The sequence below is a fragment of the Mus caroli genome, unplaced genomic scaffold (genome assembly GCF_978045245.1).
Source record: "Mus caroli unplaced genomic scaffold, Mus_caroli_1 scaffold_1, whole genome shotgun sequence".
Taxonomy (NCBI): Eukaryota; Metazoa; Chordata; class Mammalia; order Rodentia; family Muridae; genus Mus; species Mus caroli.
In genome coordinates, this window is record NW_028227256.1 from 146,192,901 (window position 1) to 146,205,326 (window position 12,426).

Below are 12,426 nucleotides of genomic sequence, written 5' to 3' on the forward strand. Positions count from 1 at the left end.
TCAGTAAGACAAAAAGACCACCAACAGATTGGGAAAGGATCTTTACCTATCCTAAATCAGATAGGGGACTAATATCCAATAGATATAAAGAACTCAAGAAGGTAGACTCCAGAAAATCAAATAACCCCATTAAAAATGGGGCTCAGAACTGAACAAAGAATTCTCACTTGAGGAATACCGAATGGCAGAGAAGCACCTGAAAAAATGTTCAACATCCTTAATCATCAGGGAAATGCAAATAAAAACAACCCTGAGATTCCACCTCACACCAGTCAGAATGGCTAAGATCAAAAATTCAGGTGACAGCAGATGCTGGCGAGGATGTGGAGAAAGAGGAACACTCCTCCATTATGGTGGGATTGCAAGCTTGTACAACCACTCTAGAAATCAGTCTGGTGGTTCCTTAGAAAATTGGACATAGTACTACTGGAGGATCCAGAAATACCTCTCCTGGGCATATATCCAGAAGATGTCCCAACCGGTAAGAAGGACACATGCTCCACTATGTTCATAGCAGCCTTATTTATAATAGCCAGAAGCTGGAAAGAACGCAGATGCCCCTCAACAGAGGAATGGATACAGAAAATGTGGTACATTTACACAATGGAGTACTACTCAGCTATTAAAAAGAATGAATTTATGAAATTTCTAGGCAAATGGATGGACCTGGATGGCATCATCCTGTGTGAGGTAACACAATCCAAAGGAACACACACAATATGTACTCACTGATAAATGGATATTAGCCCAAAACTTAGGATACCCAAGATAGAAGATACAATTTGCTAAATGCATGAAACTCAAGAAGAATGAAGACCAAAGTGTGGACACTGTGCCTCTTCTTAGAATTGGGAACAAAACACCCATGGAAGGATTTACAGAGACATAGTTTGGAGCTGTGAAGAAAGGATGGACCATCTAGAGACTGCCATATCCAGGGATCCACCCCATAATCAGCTTCCAAACGCTGACACCATTGCATACACTAGCAAGATTTTGCTGAAAGGACACAGATATAGCTATCTCTTGTGAAACTATGCCGGGGCCTAGCAAACACATAAGTGGATGCTCACAGTCAGCTAGTGGATGGATCACAGGGCTCCCAATGGAGGAGCTAGAGAGAGTACCCAAGGAGCTAAAGGGATCTGCAACTCTATAGGTGGAACAACATTATGAACTAACCAGTACCCCGGAGCTCTTGACTATAGCTGCATATGTATCAAAAGATGGCCTAGTCGGCCATCACTGGAAAGAGAGGCCCAGTGGACTTGCAAACTTTATATGCCCCAGTACAGGGGAACGCCATGGCCAAAAAATGGGAATGGGTGGGTAGGGAAGTGGGGGGAGGGGTATGGGGGACTTTTGGGATAGCATTGGAAATGTAATTGAGGAAAATACGTAATAAAAAAATATTAAAAATTTTTTAAAAAATTAAGAAACTAAGGGTTGAGGCTTACTAGTGATGTGTTTATGTGTCAAGTTGAAAAGGGGTCACTTGTTCTGGCTAATTTTGTGTCAACTTGACACAGACTGGAGTTATCACATCGAAGGAGCTTTAGTTGAAGAAATGCCTCCAGGAGATCCAGCTGTAATGCATTTTCTCAATTAGTGATCAAGAGGGGAGGTCCCCATGGTGGTTGGTGCCATCTCTGGGCTGGTAATCTTGGGTTCTATAAGAGAGCAGGCTGAGCAAGCCAGGGGAAGCAAGCCAGTAAAGATCCTCACCCATGACTTCTGCATCAGCTCCTGCTTTCTCTCCTACTTGAGTTCCAGTCCTGACTTCCTTTGGTGATGAACAGCAGTATGGAAGTGTAAGCTAAATAAACCCTTTCCTCCTCAACTGCTTCTTGGTCATTATGTTTGTGCAGGAATAAAAACCCTAACTAAGACACTTAACTAAATGCTTTGTGGCCCAGTGTTTGCAAACTAATTTGCATCCAGAAATTTGGCTCTTAATGGATGGTCTGGTGTAATACATTTGAATTAAGTCAAAGGAAAAATGATTATTTAATCCTAAAATGTTAACCATAGATAAAGAAATGAGTAGGAGACAGTCAAAGGAACAGCAAGGAAGTGAACTCAAACTGTTAGAACATTTTAAGAAATTTGGTTTTTAGATAATAATACTGTATCAGCCGAAATTCCCTTAATAGATCCACAGTGCTAGACTTTGGGCTAATCCTGATTGATCTGAAGGTGACAGAAACCTTTAAGAAATGAGATTTGTGCATACTTCTCCATCTCCTTTCCCGTCTCCTCCTTCTCCTCCTCCTCCTCCTCCTCCTCCTCCTCCTCCTCCTCCTCCTCCTCCTCCTCCTCCTCCTCCTCCTCCTCCTCCTCCTCCTCCTCCTCCTTCTTCTTCTTCTTCTTCTTCTTCTTCTTCTTCTTCTTCTTCCTCCTCCTCCTCCTTCTTCTTCTTCTTCTTCTTCTTCTTTCTCTCTCTCTCTCTCTCTCTCTCTCTCTCTCTCTCTCTCTCTCTCTCTCTCTCTCTCTCTCTCTCTCTCTCTCTCTCCCCTGCTACTCCCTTCATCTTCTCTCTATCTCTGTCTCTCTTGCTTTTTCCACTGCCATGAGTTTAGAAACTTGTAATGTTTGTGATTCCTACTATGATGTCCTGAACTTCCAGATTCATACTAATGGTGTCAACTTGGCCATAATTAAAACTATGAGCCCATACACTCCCTGCTTTTACATTGATTATTTAGGAACTTTGATACAGTAACTTAAACAGGGCTATCCTGCCTGTCTCTGCAGATGAGAAACGCTGGACTAGAGTAGCGACAGGACCTGATTTTAAAGACCACTATTCTGACCAGGTATAGAAATAATGCCTTTGTGCCTAAGTGTGTCAATATGAACGTATAGTATGAGGGATTAGCTAGAATTTAATCCTAAACAGTAAGCTATCAGTCTGTTCTTTTCGGTTAATGGTCCCTTCAAAATTTCTTTTCATCATTGTGAGTCCTTTGGATTTTGCTTTGCTCCACATAATTTCTTAATATCTACAATTGGGGACATTCAGAGGTTACTTTCAGGACCTTCTGATCCTTAGCTTGCTTCTATGTATATTTAGGATTCCCAAATAGCAAATAGAAATATTTTTCTTCCTAAACATATTTTTAAATGTCCAGAAACATGTTTTGGTTATCATACTGAAGAAATATAAATATTACTGTGTACCCATGATCCTTCTTTTTGGGGATTGAATCCAGGGCTTCACACAAAGCTAGGCAAGTATTCTACCACTGAGATGAATCTGTAGACTTTTAAAATTTCATATTTATATTTTACGAAGTTGCCTAAACTGCCTTTTATCCTGCTTTATATTCCATTTTCATTACTAATATGGGTTTCCCTTTCCTTGACCTTCTAAATAGGTGGAGTCACAAGCCTGCTCCCAAAAGTCTTGTTCTGACTCCAGAATTTGAAAATCAGTTATGTCCTAGTGTTGTCCTCATTTTAGCCTATAACTTACTCCTATGCACCAGATAAATTGCATTGCCTGTTGTATAAGTCTCATATGCACTCAAAGCTTAACACATATAAAATATGTTTTCTTAGTGTTTCTAAAACCATTAATCACCACTCAGCCCATCTCAATCAATGTCACCATTATCTTTCACATTCTCAGCCTTGAATATGAGTCACTTCTTACTTCTTATTGCCTGTATATTCCATATACAAACCGTTGGTTAGGTCCCATTTTGAAATATTATCTGAAATTTAAAAATTCTTGAACAGCCTCATATCAGTCTTCAGTCTGAGTCCCATTAAGCACCAAGACAGGCAACAAACTCCTAATTCCTCTTTGCTTTTCATTCCTCTTAACTGAAAATATCCATGACTGTTTTCATAATAAGTTAACAAAATAAGTGGAACTTGCATGGTTTACTTAAGGACAGTGGAAAATGAATAACATGTGTTCATACTTTAAAAAATATTCTTCATTTATTAATTTACCTAGTACATATTTGATGGTGTGACAAGTAATCTAATTACAGATTTCATAACCTCTTCCCACTAGAACCCACAATCAACATCTTTTCTTTCATCTTTAACATCCATATTCGGGGCTGGTGAGATGGCTCAGTGGATAAGAGCACCCGACTGCTCTTCGGAAGGTCCGAAGTTCAAATCCCAGCAACCACATGGTGTGGCTCACAACCACCCATAATGAGATCTGATGCTCTCTTCTGGTGCATCTGAAGACAGCTACAGTGTACTTACATATAATAAATAAATAAATCTTTAAAAAAAAAAACTTGATTCTTCCTCCTAGCCCCATGCTCCCAGAAATAAGACTAAATAAGACTCAGACTCAACACACACACACACACACACACACACACAAATCCATATTCTTTAATATTTATCCATTTCCTTTTTAACTAAATGTACATTAACATACAGTTACATATATTTAGAGCAGCTCATTTATTTGTCCATTTGTGATGGCTCCTCAAAAAGTCAAAGAGGTTTCTTCTAAACATGAGAGATTTTGTCTCTCAGATACTCCAACAATGCTTTCTCATATCCTTGCAAAATTTCCAATCCTTCACTAAGGTAGGTAGAGCCTCACAGGTTAGTTCCATCCTTGTGTCTAGCGCCTTGCTTCCTGGCTACAGACCCAAGTACAAACACATGGCTTTGTCTGGGAATCCTCACTAGCAGTCTTCCTCTGACATGGCCCCTTCCTCAGAATATCCTCATGGGTTACATCCCCATTTCACCCCAGTGATCTTCACATCTCTGATTCCTTTCAAACCAGCAGATCATGTTCCTGAGTAAGTGCCCTGCTTCCTTATCTCCCTACCCCAACTGCAGTTCTACCAGATCTGATTCCAATTTTCCCCTTCACAAGGAGCAGGTTGATTTTTTTAAAGGCCATACATATCTCTTATCCCTCGAATATATTCCAAGAACCTAAAATAATTAGACCTTAACAAATTATGGAACATGGTGAATCTTTGTCAAATGAAAAAAGTTAATGAAAAGATATTACTTCAAACAATTACTGATTTTGCATATGAGTCATTTATTTTCTAAAAATAGTTTTGTATCTCTCACCTTCCATAATTTAATGTAGGTGATGTCTCTGACTAAGTATGACTCACAGTAACTTTATTCCATATTTTTATCAGTTGAAAGATAACAAACCGGCTGTAATAATTTATATAACATTAATCTATCACTTTTATTCTCTCCCTTTAAGTGGATCTCTGATAGTTTGCATAGATGATGGCAGATGCTATTTCATGACCTCAAATGAGGAACTATTTTTACTATATTCTAGCAACCAAATTAAATAAGAATCATTTTGAATATAATTAAAATTTGTCATGAAAATTAGTTTATTATGAAAATTGAATTTCCTTACAAAGATAGATTATGACACTTTTATCTTAACTTTCCCCTTTAACAAGAATTTCTCTTATTCTAGATACATATAATACCTATCATAATCATCACAGCAACATAAATTTAATTGGAAGGAAGGCAAATAGAAATAGTAAATGTAGATAATAGATAGGTAAATAGATAGATGATAGGTAGATGGTAGATACATTAATGATTGAAATAAATAGATGATAGATACAATGATAACCAGATACTCAGATAGTTAGATAGATAGATAGATAGACTGGGAGTTAGAATGATAGATAAATAAGTGGTAGATTAATTGACTAGTAAATAATTCATTTGTAAAGAATATTTTGTTCCAATGAATAGAATGGTAGCCACTGTAATAAGATGTTTCAGAAAGAACCACAAGTCCCAGAATAATTCAAAGTATGTCATAAAGTAAATTTTAATGGAAAATATAGGAGAAAAGGTCACCAAGGAAAGCAAAGCCTCACATCTTCTTGTGGATTTGTTTATTTGGCTTGATAATGAGGTAGAGCCACAAGAGAGTGTCCCTAACTTACCAGTGAAGAGTGTCATTATTACTTAGTTGTATCTTTGAGAGGTACATCAGGAAAAAATTTTTGGCAGGTTCCAATTTCCAAATTTTAGTTCCCTTTCTTCTGGGGAACTGAGAGATCACCAAATAAAGACTCTGAAAGAACACTGGCCTGTGGAATGGCTACATTTCACACACAAAAGCTACTAAGTACTTTCCATCTTCCCGAAGATTATATGAATAACTAAACTGTTACCCTGAATTTGACAAGAAAGAGCTTTTAGACAGAAGTTGACAGGAAAACATCAGTTTCTACAGAAAATCTTCATACATATTTCTTAATACGTGTCATTTGATATTTCCTGTTATCAAATACTTTCATCTAACTAGATTCTGAGAGTTCTTGTTTCAGACTGAATCTGAAATATTAGACAAGGAGAGCATCCCACGGGGTGCAATTTGCTATGAAACCAATTGCCAGAAAAGATTCATGAAACTTTACAAAGGTTAAGGTATTACTGTTATCAGGAGCACTTGTACCGGAAAACAGAATGAATCAGTTTTTCAGATGATACTTCAACTGAAACTTATGAGTATCTCACATGAACTTACATTCATTATCAGAATGATAAGACCAAACTTAGCTTAAAATGCAACATAAATTATGGAGTAGTAGTCAGATCCAAATCAAGATAAATATGATTTCTAGCACACCATTGTTCATGATCACAGAAGTCTTAGATCAAGATCTATTATCTTTCTTAAGAACCTCTTGGATTGATAAAGAGATAGAGCCACAAGATAGTGTCCCTAACATTACCAGAGAAGAACGTCATCATTACTTAGACATTACCCTAACACTTTAAGAAATTAAAGGACATTTTTTAAAAAGTGATTTTTGAAAATTCTACACTTTGATTTCTGCAGTGACTGCATTGTTTGCAACAGTGAATAGAGGTTTCCCGTTCCAATAACCTTGCCAGACACTGTTAGTTGTTTTCCTGTTCTTAACCATTCTGACGGGTAAGATGAAACCTAAGGTAGTTAGAATGGAATTACTCTAACATGTTAAACACTTTTTGAGATAATTCTTAGCCACTGTTATTTTTTTCTTCTGAAAACTCTGTTACTATTCATGGTCCATTTTTAATTAGGTTATTTTTGCTGTTAGGATTTTTTGTTTGTTTGTTTTTGTTTTGTTTGTATCTTTGCTTTTTAAGTTCTTTGTATTTTCTGGATATCAACCATCTATCAAATGTATAATTATCAAAGATTAAATCCCACTCTTTGTGCTTTCTTTTCTTCTTATTATTCATTGTACAAACACTTTTGTTTAGTTTTATGAAGTCTCATTTGTCAAGTGTGTACTTTAATTCTTGAGCAAACCGAGTCCTATTTAGAAAGTGCTTTCCTACACATATGACTTGTAAGGTATTGTCCATGGTTTCTCCTACCAGTGTTTCAGATTTCATACTGAGATCTTTGATACATTTGGAGTTATCTCTTATGAAGGGTGATATTATTCTAATTTCATTCTTCTATATGTTTACATCTTGCCAGCACCATTTGTGTTAGATGCTATCTTTTCTCCAATGTCTATTTTTGGCATCATTCTCAAAATATCAGGGATCTGAAGTTATGTACACTGATGTTGGGTATTTTGTTTTGTTCCATTTATCTATATGTCTGATCCAATATAATAATCCCTCAAGCATTACTTTGTTTTTAAGATTGTTTTGGATATTGAGCATTTTATTATTTATGAATTTTATAATTTTCCGATTTCTTTGAAGAATTTCCTGGAGATTCTGATTGTGATTATCTTGAATCTATAAACTGCATTTAGTAGGATCATCTTTCTCATACTATTAATTCTACTAATCAATGAGCATGAGAGAGTCTTTCCATTTTCAAGTATCTTCATTTACTCTCTTGATTCAGAGATTGATAGTTATCATTGTAAAGGGCATTTTCATTCTTAGCTCTATTCCTAAATCCATACACTCTTATTTTGTGAATCTTATCTTTGAATCTTAACATATGAGTATATTACCTGAGTATTTGAGTAGTTGCAGAAACTTGGAAAGTAAAAAATGACCATGGTGGGTGGGGTAGAGGAGGCAAAGTGTGGAGAGTATATAAGTATTAAAAATATGGAGACCAGACCTGGAAGTGACTGTCATCTGATCCCATGAGTTTGAGCATGGAGGAGATGAAGAGCCCCACAAAAGCTGAGCTTGTACCTCCCACAGAAGCACCACAAGGAGACTGCCGAAGTCTGTTGGAGCAGTCACAATTCTTGAACTTCTTCTGAGAGGTGGCGAAGTCTGAGCAGGAAACTCAGCTCTAGGCCACAGAGAAGTTGTTGGAGTACTTGTGCACAAGGCCCGAGTGATTCGGAGATGAAATATGCCCTGAAGCACCTAATCACTGGGCTTGGGGTCGGACAAGAAGCTGCTAGGCCCTGCTACAGTCTGGTGCTGGCACAGCTATTGCAATCTTTTGAAGACATTCCGTTGTGTGACATCCTGAGTCAGATAAAGAAAAGTATAGTCTACAAGCATTGAACAAGGCAATAATGAGACCCAGTCTCTTTGTAAACCTGTTTGGACTGCTAGCCCTCTTTCAGTCAGGCCAGTGAAGGACAAAGGGACCCTGATGAAGTCCCTGAGATTCCTGAAGATTCTGTCCCATCACCACAACCACTTATAGGGGAAGCCAATAAAGGCTCTGGTGGACATCCTCTCCGAAGTCCCAGAGTTCTTGTTCCAGGAGATCCTGCCAAAGGTCCTCAAGGGTAACATGACAGTAATCCTCAGCTCTCCCAAGTACTTGGAGCTCTTCCTCTTGGCTAAGCAGTGTGCCAACAAAGCTCAAGTCACTGATGAGCTCGGTTGACATATTTTCAGAAGACAATATTCCCAGTCTGGTGAACATACTGAAGGTGGCAACCAACTCTGTAAAGAAGGAAAATAAGCTGCCTGATGTGGCTCTGGACCTGCTCTGACTCGCACTTAAGGAGAGCAAATTTGAACTGTTGTGGAAAGAGGTTTTGGATGAGAGGCTGCTGAAGAATACTGGACATCTGGCTACATGTTTCTGTCTAGTGGGTGCATCTGCCACTTCTGTCAGAAGAGCAGTTGAAGTCAGTGATGCAAGGAGACTTGAATTGCCATTTTGGTGAGAATATGGACGTTTCTAAGCCCCAAAACCTATTCAAGATCATCTCAGAGATAAGTCCGTATGTGGGTACCTTCTTAGAGGTGTGGCAGGATGACCCTAAGTAGTAGTTTACAACCATCACCAATCAAGGACTCCCTGTTATGCCTACCTTCTGGCGTGCCACACGGGTTTTGAATACTGAAGCCCTGCAGAGCTGTGTGGCTTGGTTGTGGGACATGTTCCTACAGCCTAACCTGGACTCTTTGGGTTGACTTCAGCACTGCCAATCAGAAGAGTGCTCAGGACGCCTCCATGAATGTGCCTGAGCAAACTGTATTCTGGCTCTGGAAATGGATCATCTACAGCCTGGTCAGCCTTGTGAATCATCTGCACCTGGAGAAGGATGCAGCTGTGGTTGAGCAAATAGCCATGTTTTGCTTGTTCCCTGCCTTCTTTAAGATGAAAAAGGCTACTCGCCAGACCCTGGAGATGAAGCAGTACGTCTGCTTCCCTTTGGATGATCGCAACCATGGGTTCATTGTCAGTGCCTTCTTCAGCCTACTGAAGACTCTCAGTGTGAAGGTCAGCCAGACACCAGACCTGTTTGAAAATTGGAATCCCTGAACTTACAGCCTGGTGCAATTGGCAGATATGCTGTTGAACCATAACTGCAACGTGACCAATGTGACACCCTTGACAACACAGGAGCATCAGGCTTGGGACCAAATGATGAATACTCTGAAGGAACTAGAGGACCTCAGAGACCAGGGCTATTGCCTTCCAGAACCTGCTGATTCTGGTGGGCCTCTACATCATCAAGTGCCCTGCAGGAAGCTGTGATTTCCTAGGAGACATTCAGACTTGCATCAAGAAAAGCATGGAGCAGAATACCCACCAACCATGTTCTAGAGCCACAGCCTCCTAGGAGCCAGTGTGGGTGGAGGTGATGGTAGAGATCTTGCTGTTCTTGCTGGCTCAACCCAGCAACTTGATGTGCCAGGTAGTTCAGGGTGTATTTGGTCATATCTGTTCTCCATGTGGTCTGGAGCTAATCCTAGCTGTGCTCAACCATGAGACAAATGAGGATAAGGATGACAGCATAGTGTTCACAGAAAATACTGATGAGAAGCAGCTGAAGCATGGAGAGGACAAAGACTCAGATAGTGAGGGCAATAAGAACTCAGAGAGTAACGTGGATAGTGAGGATGGGGAAGAAAGTGAAGAGGAGGACCATGATAAGGATGTGAATCCAGTCTTCTGTCAAGAGTTGATGGAAGTGTTACAAGCTGGGAGTGCACTGGGTGGAGTGGACAACGAAGAGGAGGAGCTTGGGGATGAGTTCATGATGGCCCTGGACCAGAAGAACCTGGCCAGCCTATTTGCAGAGCAGATGATGCAGATCTAAGTTCAGCATGAGGAGAAAAACAAGCTGCTGGAGAAGAAGCTCTGATGGGACTTCCAGATGATGGCACTAAACCTGATTGAAGTGCTGGTGACTAAGCAGCCTGATAAACTCCTGATCCTGCAACTACTTGAGCCATTGCCGAACATCATCCAGACGCTATACCAAGCAGGAGCAGGACCTCCTGCACAAGACTGCTTGTATCTTCATGAACTATCTCTGTCGTGCACACTGCTACTGCCAGGAGGTGGAGCCCTGTGCAGAGAGGCTCTGCATGCCCAGGTGAAGAGGTTTGTTCAGCAGGCTGGCAACCAGGCTGATGCCTCTGTCACCCTTTACTTTTCAAAGCCTCTCTGTACCTGCTCCGAGTCCTCAAGGGTAACACCACTAAGAGGCATCAAGATGATCAGAAGTTACAGGGAGCTGACACCATGTCTGAGCCCAAGGATTCAGACAACCAGACTACTAGTTGCTTTAGACTTGAACTGTGTGACTCGGGTGTATTCGGCATCGTTGGAATCTCTTCTGACCAAGCATATCAGCCCACTCATGGTCCCTTTACTCCTCAGCCTCTTCTCCCAATACCTGGTAATCTGTAAGAAAATGCTCCCCATCCTGGTCCAGCATGTAGCTCACCCATCTTGGTCCCACCATCATACCCAGGCATATTTAGCAGAAGATGGCCTACCCAGCGATCATTGGGAGGAGAGGACCTTGGTCTTGCGAAGATTATATGCTTCAGTACAGGGGAATGCCAGGACCAGGAAGCAGGAGTGGGTGGGTTGGGGGAGGGTATAGGGGACTTTCAAGATAGCATCGGAAATGTAAATGAAGAAAAATATCTAATAAAAATTGTTTTTGAAAAGAAAATAAGAAAGAAAGTCCCCCCCAGTCTGTCTTGCCCAAGCAAAGAACAAGGTTGTCTCTGCTGAGCAGGAGCCCCAGCCTGTTACAGAGTGAGGTCAAGAAAAGGAGAGTGGCCAGCAGGAGAGTGCAGACCCCTTGAGTGTGCATGGTCTGATTCCCCGCCATCAGCAGCCCTAGAGACTCCTAATCTTTTACTGATATTTTAATAAACAAGCCATGATATATGAAAACAAAAAGCAGAAAATAAAAAGTATAAAAATATTTCCTTTATTTCCTCATTATTTTAAAAGAAATCACCAATTTTTGTAATATTTATTTTTATTATTATTATTAATTTATGTTGTAGATTTCATGTGCACCTATTTGGTCTCAAATTAGTGACATAGCTAAGAATGCCACAGTGCCTGTCTTATGAGCTGATAAGGCTGAAGCTTGGATCCATATCTGCTATTTATCAAGTACTCTTCTAATTGAACCACGTCTGTCACATATCTTTTCTTTTCTTTTAAATTTAGATTCATTTTGCTTCTAAAGGGTAACTTAGATCATCAACTGGTGAAAATAAATAAGACAATATGATATATTCAGTGTAAAAATATTCTGAGTACAATTCCATTAAAAGGAAGGCAGAATGTGACAGTGTTCAGAGAGAATGAACTGCTCATGAGAAAGTGAAGAATGAGTCGTTTTACAGCAGGAATAATATGGTGAAGTAAGAGAAAAGCAAGACCTTGAGGAAAGAACAAGGGATGAAAATGATAAGATGGTTAAACAACTCAAGGCATTTTCCAAGAAGTGAAATATAGCCAGCATAGCTCAGAACCAGAAAGTAGGGAAGAGCTTGCTTCCTGTCTGAATTCTAGTCTATGGCACATTGTGCCTTGGCAGCCTCTAGCCTCCTCTCCTGTCATTACTGTTCATTATGCTGTCAGCACAACTAAACTTCTTTCTGTTCCCTGAGTGCTTTGTGTACGGTTCTTCCAGATCTTTGCATTTATTTGTTTTCTGCTTGGAATGTCCATATGGTACCTCCATTACCTGCCTTTAAGGCTTTTATATTTTGACTTGAAGGTTAGTTTGTCAATGGAGGCTT

The 12,426-nt window shown here is 39.8% G+C and overlaps 1 pseudogene; it reads left to right on the top strand.

The window, feature by feature from the left end:
* The first annotated feature begins 8,105 nt into the window (after nt 1-8,105).
* LOC110296188 (myb-binding protein 1A pseudogene) lies at nt 8,106-11,872 on the top strand (annotated as a pseudogene).
* The last annotated feature ends 554 nt before the right edge of the window (nt 11,873-12,426 follow it).